The sequence below is a fragment of the Saccostrea cucullata genome, unplaced genomic scaffold, assembly GCF_032062105.1.
Source record: "Saccostrea cucullata isolate Sc308-1 unplaced genomic scaffold, CSIRO_AGI_Scuc_v1 ctg5102, whole genome shotgun sequence".
NCBI lineage: Eukaryota > Metazoa > Mollusca > Bivalvia > Ostreida > Ostreidae > Saccostrea > Saccostrea cuccullata.
Window position 1 is genome coordinate 7,381 of NW_026932504.1, and position 11,429 is coordinate 18,809.

The following is an 11,429-nucleotide window of genomic DNA, read 5'->3' on the forward strand; positions in this document are numbered from 1 at the left end:
TCATCATGGGGGTTATAGTTACTTTCACCAAAAACTGCACCAAAAATGTTAACCTGCTCCAAAAACACTGACCCGGTCATTCCTTTGCTGAAATTACAGCATATCTGAAACCTCATCTGGTACAATAAAAAAACACTAGAAGCATGTTGCATGCATGTATGATCAATATAGGGCATAGAACTACTTGCAAAGAAAAGAGCTCCAAAAACCTTAGACTGGGACACGGACGCCGGGGGTATCACATAAGCTTCCCCAAACTTCGTTGAGGTGGGCTAAAAAAATCATACTTCAAGTTCTTACAAGTGCACAAAATCACAAATAAAATAAAAAAGTTGTACCTTAATTACTATTTGGTTGATGAGTAAAAAATGAACCTCCATTACAGCAGATGCTAGCTGTCCCGGGCCAAGTTGCCAAATCTCAGTGTTAAAATGTCAGGAAGGAAACTACAAACAAAAAATATTTCATTTTCTTTTTTTTGTGACTGTATGTTGTAGACAATTAACCCCTGCCTAAGGCAGTTACTTTTAAAAATTTCTGTATCTTAAGGTATAGGTACTTTTAAAAATTTCTGTCAAACTAAAATATTTTTCTATTTAAATACCTTAAATAACTCATAAAGGAAGTAAAACACCCATAAAAGACACATCTTTGCAGGTTAATTTTCATACAACAAGTCTCAGAGTACCTACCTCTTAGAAGTTAACAGCCAGAAGTCTGATATCATATTTTATTTTGCTTTGCACCATATCACATCAAATTCATGTTAAAACTTGTGAAAATCAGATATAATTAATTTTCCAGGAGAATATTCAATATTTGAAAATTTCTCTGGAAAACATTGAAAACTGATGTTGTACTATCTGTCCATTCTGTCAGAAAAAAATCTCAATTTATCTTTATTTTTAAAAATCTCAAAATTTAAATTGTTTATGTAACCATGTTTTCTTTAAACTATAAAGATCGAATTATATCTAAAGTTAACAAAAACACATTATTTTTTATTGTTGACCAGAAAAAAATTAACAAACACCATTTTGAACATGCATACCCCGGATATTTTGGCATATCAAATTTTTCAATCATAATCTTTGCAAAATTTTAAAAAAGTTAAATTCAAAAAGGATATCGAGAAACATGCTTAAAATCAACAAAAATAGATCTCTAGTTTGTTTGTTAGAAAAAAAATTAAAAAGCTTTATGTCCATAAAGGCAATACGTTCTATTTCCACTATTGAAGAGTTATAGTTCTTAGTGCGCTCTTTTGTGAAAAAGTCGGAGAATATACAAATATCGCGGGATTTCTGGGACAAATGTAACATATACATGTAAACAACACGTTGAATGTCGATGAACAAATCCTAACAAAATACATATGAAATATTTTATTGTTGTGAACTTTATTTAAATGAATTAAGATGACAAGGATATTAATTTACATCTATTGGTGATCGTATGTATCTATTTATTGTAATGGTACATTTAAAGTCAATACACATACCTCCGCTACTCGAAAATGTCATATTTTTTTAATGGATGATAAAGTTTTCGCTCTTTTTCATATTTTTCTTTTAGTTCTTCTATTCTTTAGTTAGAATGACAAATGCACTTAAGGAGGCTCATTACACCACTTTTTGATGACGTACTACACAAAAAAATAAACCTCCATTGTTTCGACCGATTTGCTTTGGGGTCGAATCGTATGGGTATCTCAATATGACCCTGACCTTTAAAACGCTTTAAAAATAGATGAGCCATGCGGTGTTATAAACAGTGAAAACAAAGTAATTAATGGATTCATTTTAGATATACACCAAGAAGGATTACTTTTTAGCAGAAACAAAAGAAAACAACAGCCAAATCTTCGCCAAACAAGTAATGTGCAATTTCTGACATGTCGAAGCAGTGAGCTCTATCAGTCAACGTGTTTGTATGGAGGAAATTCGAGTTTACATCGACAACCTTGTTGAAATTAAAAATGTTATTTAATTACCTGCACAATTTACCGTGTTGGTGTTAATTAATTATACATTTGCTTTATTGATTTAAATATATATTATGGAAGTTTAAAGCTTTATTCTAAAATTTAGATGTAATGTTCAAACGTTCCTCTGTGTTTTGAGTCTTGGGTAATTAGGAAAGATAACTCTTGAAAAAGGACTTTTTATACCAAATATTTTCTGAATTGGAATTTTCATTTCGTTAAAACATTCTTCATTCAATTTGTCACAAGCAATTCATTGAAATACATTCCTTGTCTCTTCAGAACTCATTTTAAAAATATTTTATGCGCAGATGAAAAAGATAATGACATTTATTGTTTTTTAGAAGAAAACTATTTTTTCTAATAAAATTAATATTTTGTATTATGAGGTATTTTCATTGTGTGTACTTGTCTAAAGAAGATGTCCATTATTTGACATTGAAAGTTCTGAAATTCTAGAAATAATAAACTTGAAATAAAACATTTCACTAAAATAAAAAGAAAGTTAAAAAATTCTCTAAAAAATATTTACGATATCAATATCTCCATTTGGATATTTGGCATCTACATGATAAGTGGTGCTGTCATGAAATCTAAAATAAACTGTGGATGTAATGAGCCACCTTAACTAACGTTTAAAATTGGATTGATACTGGCATGTTTTGTATTATCCGCAATACCATCCTGTCCCAGTCAGACGACCAAACGCGCCTCTAATTCTGAAGAGTTCATAAATGGAAATACAACGTATTAGGAATTATGTGTCTTTGTTTGTGGTTTATTCCCACCTAGCCAAAATTCTGAATTTCTTATTCCCATCTAGCCAAAATTGGGATTTTCACATCTGAGTTGTCACCTGTGTATAGTCTGTTTTAGACTGATTACCTGTAATATTTACCGTATATACTCGCCTATAAGTCGGTATTTTGGGAGTTAAATTTTGGTCCAAAACTCTATGTCCGACTTATAGGCGAGTCATTAGGAGACTTTTTTTCTGGACTGTAAAATGTAGCACTTTGTATATATTTCTGACGACTATTGAAGAACAAAGTCTGGATTACATATAAACATATATGTGTTCAAAAATGATACATAAATTACAAATATTTTATTACTTGAATGGTTTTATTTTTATCTCAAGCGTGCATTGATCATTGTTTTATGATTTAAAATTAAATATTGGCATCATTTCGAGAAATATTGATTAAAACTAGGTCAAAAAATCACTGCATTGATTTAAATTTCTCAGCCGATTCTGGCAAAAAATTGCACCGACTTATAAGCGGGTCAATGGCAAATCCCTTCAAAATTACTTTAAAAAATACAACCGACTTATAGGCGGACCGACTTATAGGCGAGTATATACGGTACCTGTGGTGTACTGGTTCATTAATCATATAAATAAATATCATGAATTTTTGTTTTAGATATAAGACTAATTAATAAAGTTCAACTTATTAATTATTTTAAAATCCATACGTAATATCAATTAAATTTTAAAAAAGAGAAAAAATAATTTTATATTTTATTAAAAGCACTAGTTATTGCAATAGTTATGAAAAGAGAATGGAGAATGTTAAGTATGATTTATCTAAATAAATTAATTTAAAAATGATTTAAAACATTCATTTATCAACACTGAGATAAAAAAAAAATTATTAGAACTTGTGTATTTACATGATTGAAACTGAGATAAGTGGCTTTATGCACAAATGTTTGTAATTTCTTATACGCATAAGTACAATGCATATGCACTTGTTTGGGAGAAAAATTTTAACCAATAGTATGTTATTATTATAGTATGGGTAAAAAAAATTCTCAAACAAGTGCCTGTGGTACAATGCCATAAAATTTAGTTTTATATGATAAATTTGTTATCCGATAAAAATAAGTATTTTGTTGACCAAAAAACAAATCAAAATATTATAAAACACAACTCAGATAATCCTCTCTTGTTGCAACATTAAATTTGTTTAAATTATCATAATATAATTTGATTCATTTGTAAAATTTTTATTTGAAAATGAACACTATTTGCATAAAAATTAATTTTATAATTATCATGCAATCATTTTATTAAATTCAATTGTTTTATGTAATTCTGTAAGCTAGATTTCTATGTCTGAGTCACGATTAAAATATTAATTAAGACTTTTATTTGTAATTATTATGTCTTAGCTTAACATTTGAGATTTTCAGTTTGAGGAAATTCTGCAAGAATTGATACATTTTTTCTTAAGGTCTTAAAATTATATTGGCCTAGATATAGATATTTACTGTTGTTTCACCAGGGAACCCCTCACTTAATATTGAGGCTGCTGCACAATCAATTTTCAATTGAAAATTATAAAACACAAAGAAATCTTTTTGGAAGGGACCATTCTTTTGAAATCCCTGACAAAAATATTAATTAGGAGCTACATATGCATTCTTGCAATATTATTCCAATATTAAAAGCCATGCATGCAGTTTGTGGGGGAAAAAACTCACTTATAATAGCTAGCTAAATCAATCTATTTTGGATAAACCAGAGAAAGAAATATAGCTAACTCAAAGTATGTGGCCAAATCTAGTGATTGTAATAGACCTCTGTAATTGATTCTTTGCCTGACCATAGTGTACTCTTTGTTATCTTCATGGCCATAGCAAAGCCCCCCTCCTAATTTTGCTGATATATATTATACTATAGAAAACATGTAGTAATAGTAATACTATAGAAAAGATTGCTACTATATGTTCTGTCCCCTCAATTAAAATGCTCATGACCTTTTTTGTATGCTTGTTAAAGATTTTTTGGTGGTAGGGGGTTCAGGTATAAATTTTCGGTGAAATATTTTCAATTAAATATATTCTAGCACAATCATGGAGACATTAAGAAATATAAAAAACTTTACTTGGTGAAAAAATTCCAAGTAGAACCGAAGTTATGAAATAATCAATGTTGTGAGTACTGCTATTTTATGTAAGGAAATTTCTATATATACGAGTATTAAATGATGGCACATAAAAGGAAGAAAAATCCGTTAAATCTAGGTATTTTTTAAAGGATAGAGTCTAATTTTATCTAGAAGTAGGGCAAACTATATATTTTCGGAAAGGTCTATGCAAACCCTAATTTTCTGTTTCCATGTCAGCTAAAAAATACCCAAGATGGCGGCAAAATATCCAATATGGCCGCCAATAGTAAAAATGACCGATACAGTCTTATTGAAAACATACTTTCAAAATCAGGTGAGTTAAGAATAAATAATGAAATTTTATGAATTATTTTCAATTTATTACTTTTAAAAGATTTATTAAAATAAGGTTCGTAATAAAATATGGTCACTAAAAGTTAGCAAAGAAGAAAGATGTCAATATTATGAAAATGGCAAAAAAAAAAGGAAAAAAGAATTTACTACAATTAATTCACAACTTTATTTTTAAATTTACATAGATCTTTAAATACATATCAAATTTTCGGTTTCAATCAATAATTGTATATTTTATCCATGCTTCCTGGACAAGTTGAGTGTTAAGTTTCTCTCAGAGTTCTGCTACTACCGGCCGCGGGCGGGTACCATAATCATGATATGGAATGATTCTATAGCATTTTCTGTAAAAAAAATTAACCACAAAGTATCATGTGCACAAACAAAATTATAAATATTTTATAGTTATACAGTGAGGTTGCCAATAACGAATCGCACCCGTTAACGAATCACTTTCAGATGAAAATTCTGTATTTTTCTTATCAAAGTCCAATACTTAGCTTAACCTACCCTGTCATGCTGAATTATTCTTGCTTTTATCATTTATCATGAAATTATTAAATTCAACTCGTTCAATGTAATAATTTTTAAATAAACATGAACAAGCTTTTTTGTGACGCAGACCAGAAGCGTACATGCAAGCAGACTACTTTCACTTTTCGGTACCGCTCCAATGTGAATCGTACATTCTAGGTAAACAAATTTGGTGCAGATGTTTGATAAAATTATGTGTCTAAAAGCACTGAAAGCGTCATACAATTTCTAAATCAGATATTAATAGTATTCGCTTTAAAGTTGGGGGTATTTAGGTTTCCAATAACGAATCGCTGTTTGAGATGCAGATGTCCTGTCCAAATTATAATTTTTCGTATGCGGTTTTTTGCACACCAGTTACAATAAAAAAAACAAAAAAAAACAACAGAAGATGTCTACCAAAAGCGTACAGTAAAGGTGGTTAAAATACACATAAACAAAATCAGCAGCCAAAATAAGTTAGAAGTGCAGAGCATGTGGATTCGAGAATGTCTCCCAGTGGTATACTAGTATGTGTATGTAAGCTAATGTGAAGACATCGACGATAGCGAAATAAAAATCGTCATGATTACCAAACAAAATTAAGATTTAGAAATTTTATTTATTTATCCCTTTGCAAATTAAACTTCCCTACTAAATCATTATTTCCAACAATACCCCGTTTGCAGTTTTCCTATTCCCTAAAAAATTATTTCAAATAATCAATTTTTTATTTCTTGTCATGATCAAGAGCAAGCTCGTATAATATAAAATGCATATTGCTAACAATACTTTTTCAATTCAACATCAAGCTAAATAAATTATAAACAGATTTTTATGCCCCCCCTCTTTTTCAGCATATACTAACTACCCCCCCCCCCCTCTTTTTCAACATTATACTAGTTAGTAAACATTTGATTTAAATTACACATTGAGAAAATGATATACAGACTGCAGCCTTTTGCCTATATGGAATATATGCCACTGTCTTCACGCAAAAGGAAGAAAGAGCACTGAAAGCAGCAGAGAAGAATGAGCTGTCTTATTCATTTTTATAGAGACGATGGACAGTTGAAGTAGACCCATATAAAGTGAAAGGACAACCTCCAGTATTTAATGAATTGAAATACTGGTATTTAGTCTACTGTGGATGTTGGAATGGAGAAATCCAGCAAATGAATCCCAACATCATTATTTGTAAAGTTGTCTCTGCTCATTGGCGGAAATTTAGGTGTTGGGTCTCGACATTTTGAAAATATAATTGTTCCTTTCAGCATTAGGTATCTCTGAAGCCAGGCTCGAAGGAAGCAATTTCAGTTGGTGGGGGAGGGGTGCAGAGCCATATATTTTCAGTTGAGGAGGCACTATCAACCACCAACATTACTTGACAATTAATTAATCAAGCATAAAAAAGATCATCGGACGGTTTGTTTTTTTTTGAGGGGGCACAATCATATACCTAGCGATATATTTTCTATCTAAATAGCGGCAAAATTATGGGGAGGGGGCGTGGTAGCTCAATGAGTACAATTCTTGAATCAAAAATTAATGCTTCGGCTGTTTGCAGTTCATCACATATAAGTTTTTACGTCCTCTTATATCAACTAGTCATTTGCTTTCCCTATGCTTTCATTGTTGTTGTTTTTGCATTAATTGTCTGATGCAAACAACTCAAAAAATTCCTAGCTTTTCTACTTTTTTTGGGGGGGGGGGGTTTAAATATTTTAAGGCATAGTAAAACGTTACGTAAGAAGGGTATTTTTAAATTTACACGGTCCCGAACCAGAATAATCAGCTTTATGTCACGTGATTCGGTAATGGAGAAAATGATCCGGTAAAGGAGAAAACATCATTCATACAAGTAAAGCGATAATTTTTTATTTAATCAGTGGTTATTGGGAATTAATATATGATGTTATAAGTAAAACATAGTACCACCAAACAATGTTGTAAAATGAATTTAACTCAAACTCAGGTACGAAATATCCAAGCATATTTACTAAGTGATTCGATAACGGCAACCTCACTGTACGTAAAACAATAAATATATATTTTCTTTTATCACATTTGAACTTCGGGTTATTCATTTAGTACTTTGAAACTGTTCAAAAGTTGCGTCGGGTTGACGTCTTTTGAATGAAATCCGGGTGAATTATTTTCTGAAATGATTACAGAATCACAATTTTCTGATAGGAAATTTTCTCAGCTTTCTAATAGTGTATGTTGCATAAAAATATTTTGTTTACTTACCGTAGTAAAATTGACCTCTTTCCTTTGAAACGGAAATACATAAACTTCTGCACATTGCATCAAGATGCAACAATAACAATGTTAATCTTCAAAATGTAAGCTTTCCTGTGATATGTCAATGTCGTTAATTCCTTAAAAATCGCCTCCCGGAAAGCCAATCAAAATGACGCTATCAACGTCGCGGAGATAAAATTACAGTGCCATGCATCAAAAGGGAAACCCCGTATCCATTTTTAGCACAACTTCGACCCGGTTAATTTTCAACACAGACTTATTAGAATGACATAACACACACATCATACGAAAGTTCAAACAAAGAAGAAAAAATCTTTATATTTAATTTCAAGATAAATATGAATAATAATGCAAAAAAGACGTTTATAAACACCGATAAATTGCGTGTAAATAGCACAATTACACAGGTAAGTCGGGTTACCTGAACCCCCTATTGGTGGTTGATAGTACCCAACTGGATATATAAAATATGCCCCCTGATTTCCGATGGGCCTGATCTTCACATTCCAAGTATCTACCAAGAACTACTAAAACAGTGTCGATTTTGTTCACTTTGTAACTGTCACGTGATCTTACCTGCTGAGGACTGCAGAGACAAATTTCTCTAGCCGTCAAGGGGACTGCCGCTCAAATGAAGAGACCGTCAACTGGGCATTTCCCATTTCACCACATTGTCCAGGACGTACATCTGATAAACAAGTAAAAATCATTGAACATTTGCCCAACTGTCCGGTGTTCACAGTACTGATAAGTTTGGAACAAAAAAATATCAAACTTGCACCAAAAATGGAACAAAATGCATTCATTTCGAGACAACTCACCCGGTGTAAGAATTTATAAATCCATGTCAACTTTAGAACAAGAAAAAGGATTCAACAGAAACATCCCACACACACATTCCGCGGGGCGACTTTTCAAACGAAAGGAGAACAAACAAAATCCCACCAAAATGAACATGTGACTGAAGATCAAACGACCAAAGTGCGCGCGCAAAATTGATTCTTTTGCCTAGTGTCAATCGATATATTCTATTTATAGATATCAAAGTGATTTGACTTAACTGTGAGTAATGCTCTCTCGCATTCAAAAGAAAATCAAATTTACTTAAATTTCTTCATATAGTTTGAATCACATTTTATTTTTAGCACATATGATACGACATTTTCTGAAGTATTAGTTTTATTTATTCAATTTACATTGACATTATTAGAAACTCAGGCACGTAGCAACAGGGGGAGGACAGGGGGGTCTCCCCCCCCCCTTTTCCCAACATAACTTTTGCTGAAAATGTTCATTGAAGTACAGGTTGCTCCCCCCCCCCACCCCCAGTTAATAGTACGGTAAAGTAATAGAAGGGAAATGCAGTATTGTATGCCAAAAATGTACCAAAAGAAGTCGGCATCAGAAAAAAGTTGGCCTCTACACCCCCCCCCCCCCCACACACACACACACACACGAAATAGGATTTTCGAGTTTGGGCAATGTTTTTTTGCTTGTCAAGTTTTCCAGGTAAGTAAAAAAAAATTGTCTGGTTGGTCCCCCACTATCAAAAACGATGCTACCTGCCTGAAACTATCTTAATCATAGGCTTCGGAACCGGAGAGGGGAGGATGCTACTCTGGCTTAGCCCCCCCCCCCGACTTTTTTTGCAAATATATATATAATACAGGCATTGAAAATTGGGGGTTACATTTGTGGTTGGTTTAGTCCGCCCCCTTTCAATTACCCCCCCCCCCCTTTCCCCACTTCAATATGTCTGCACTATCTCTTGCGCAACATTGAACTGCTTGACTAGTTACTTCACAGAAAAAGAAAGAAAGAAAAATCCCGAATGATATCATCAATGTTTCATCTATATGATAGATTACGATATTTCAGATTAATATATTTTATATTAAGTTTCAATCTTTATTTTTTAAATGCTTTTGGCTAGGGCGTTTAATATCAAATGTGAAATATCAAGAAAGATATGGTTTGTTTTAATATGATGATATTGTTATGGTTTTTTGGTCAATACGATGATTTAGCCACCCTTAAAGACGATGGAGTGCAACAAAAGTCCGTCTTCGATTAAGGTGGATTGCAACACCAACTTTTTATAGATCTTTGAGTCATCATTTTTTGAACAATGGTTTCAGCATTGAAAGGTCGATATTAGCTCTTAATTATTCTATATGAATTTTTTTGTACTTTTTCAAAGAAAATGAAAAAAATTATTTATCCAAATAAGTTACGAGGGTTGATCCAAAATTTCGTGGAATTTCTCCATATTTTATTTATTTATAAGTGAAATTCGCTTAAAATTACAAATGAGAATATAGACACTTGTTAAATATTTTAAATACAAAAACATTTTGAAAATTCATGATAGTAACTCTATGGCAGTTGCCATAGAAACGGTTGTTTGGAAACGCGGGGGAGACATTAACGCATTATTATCAATTTAATTTTTAATATCTGAAATGAGAATAAAACCGCCCTATTTGGTATATAAAACGAAAATTTCGCCATTATTACGATTGCTTGAATTTTTATAAGCCTTTGTGTGAGAATTGTACTGATTTTACTGAATATTCTGTGTATTAGTCGATGATTTATTGCTCATTTCAAAGTTGTTAGGCAACGTCAAATTTTCAGTCAAGTCATAAACTTTGTGAAAATCCCGGGGTCACTCTAACCTAAAGGCGCATATTATTGACATAGGCTGGGGAAAATGCATTTAGTTACTGGTTGTCCAGTGTCATAAGAAATTTAAGACAAATAGAGCTTCCATGGATGTTGATAAAAGAAAAAGGACTTAACATATTTTTTTCTTGTCAAGAAATTTCTGGGTTGGATTTTTTTTTTACCAGAGTGACCCTCTTGGAAAAAATGTCCTATAGATCCGCGCCTTTTTTTTTTAAATTTACATAAATATCAATATAAAAATAAAATTTATTCAAATATGTGTGGCAGTTGGCAGTAAGCAGTCAGCAGTTGGCAGTAAGCAGTTAGCTGTCGTATATGGCATTCCATATATAACCATGCATTGACTATTCGCGTGATAATGTATCAGTACTAAACTTCTGCAGTTGACATCGTTATTTTATCATCACCAATTAAAAAGTAAAAAATCACAAATTACTACATTTTGTATTATTTTTCTTCTGATGATTAATGTATTAAAGTAGAAAAAAAAAAAAATGAAAGAAAGTTATAGGTTTCATAATTATCTAAATATTTCGATACGATGCATTTTTTAAAGGAAAAACCATATAAAGGAGTCAGCTCGGAGCCCTTATCTCGTGATATACTCATGAACATTCTCATTTACTTTTAAAATAAACAAATTATCTGTTTTAAAATACCTTTTAACAATACGTGAACGAGTTTTTAAGGATTACAAAGTCTCGAGGTTTGTTACCAAAATTTCAGTC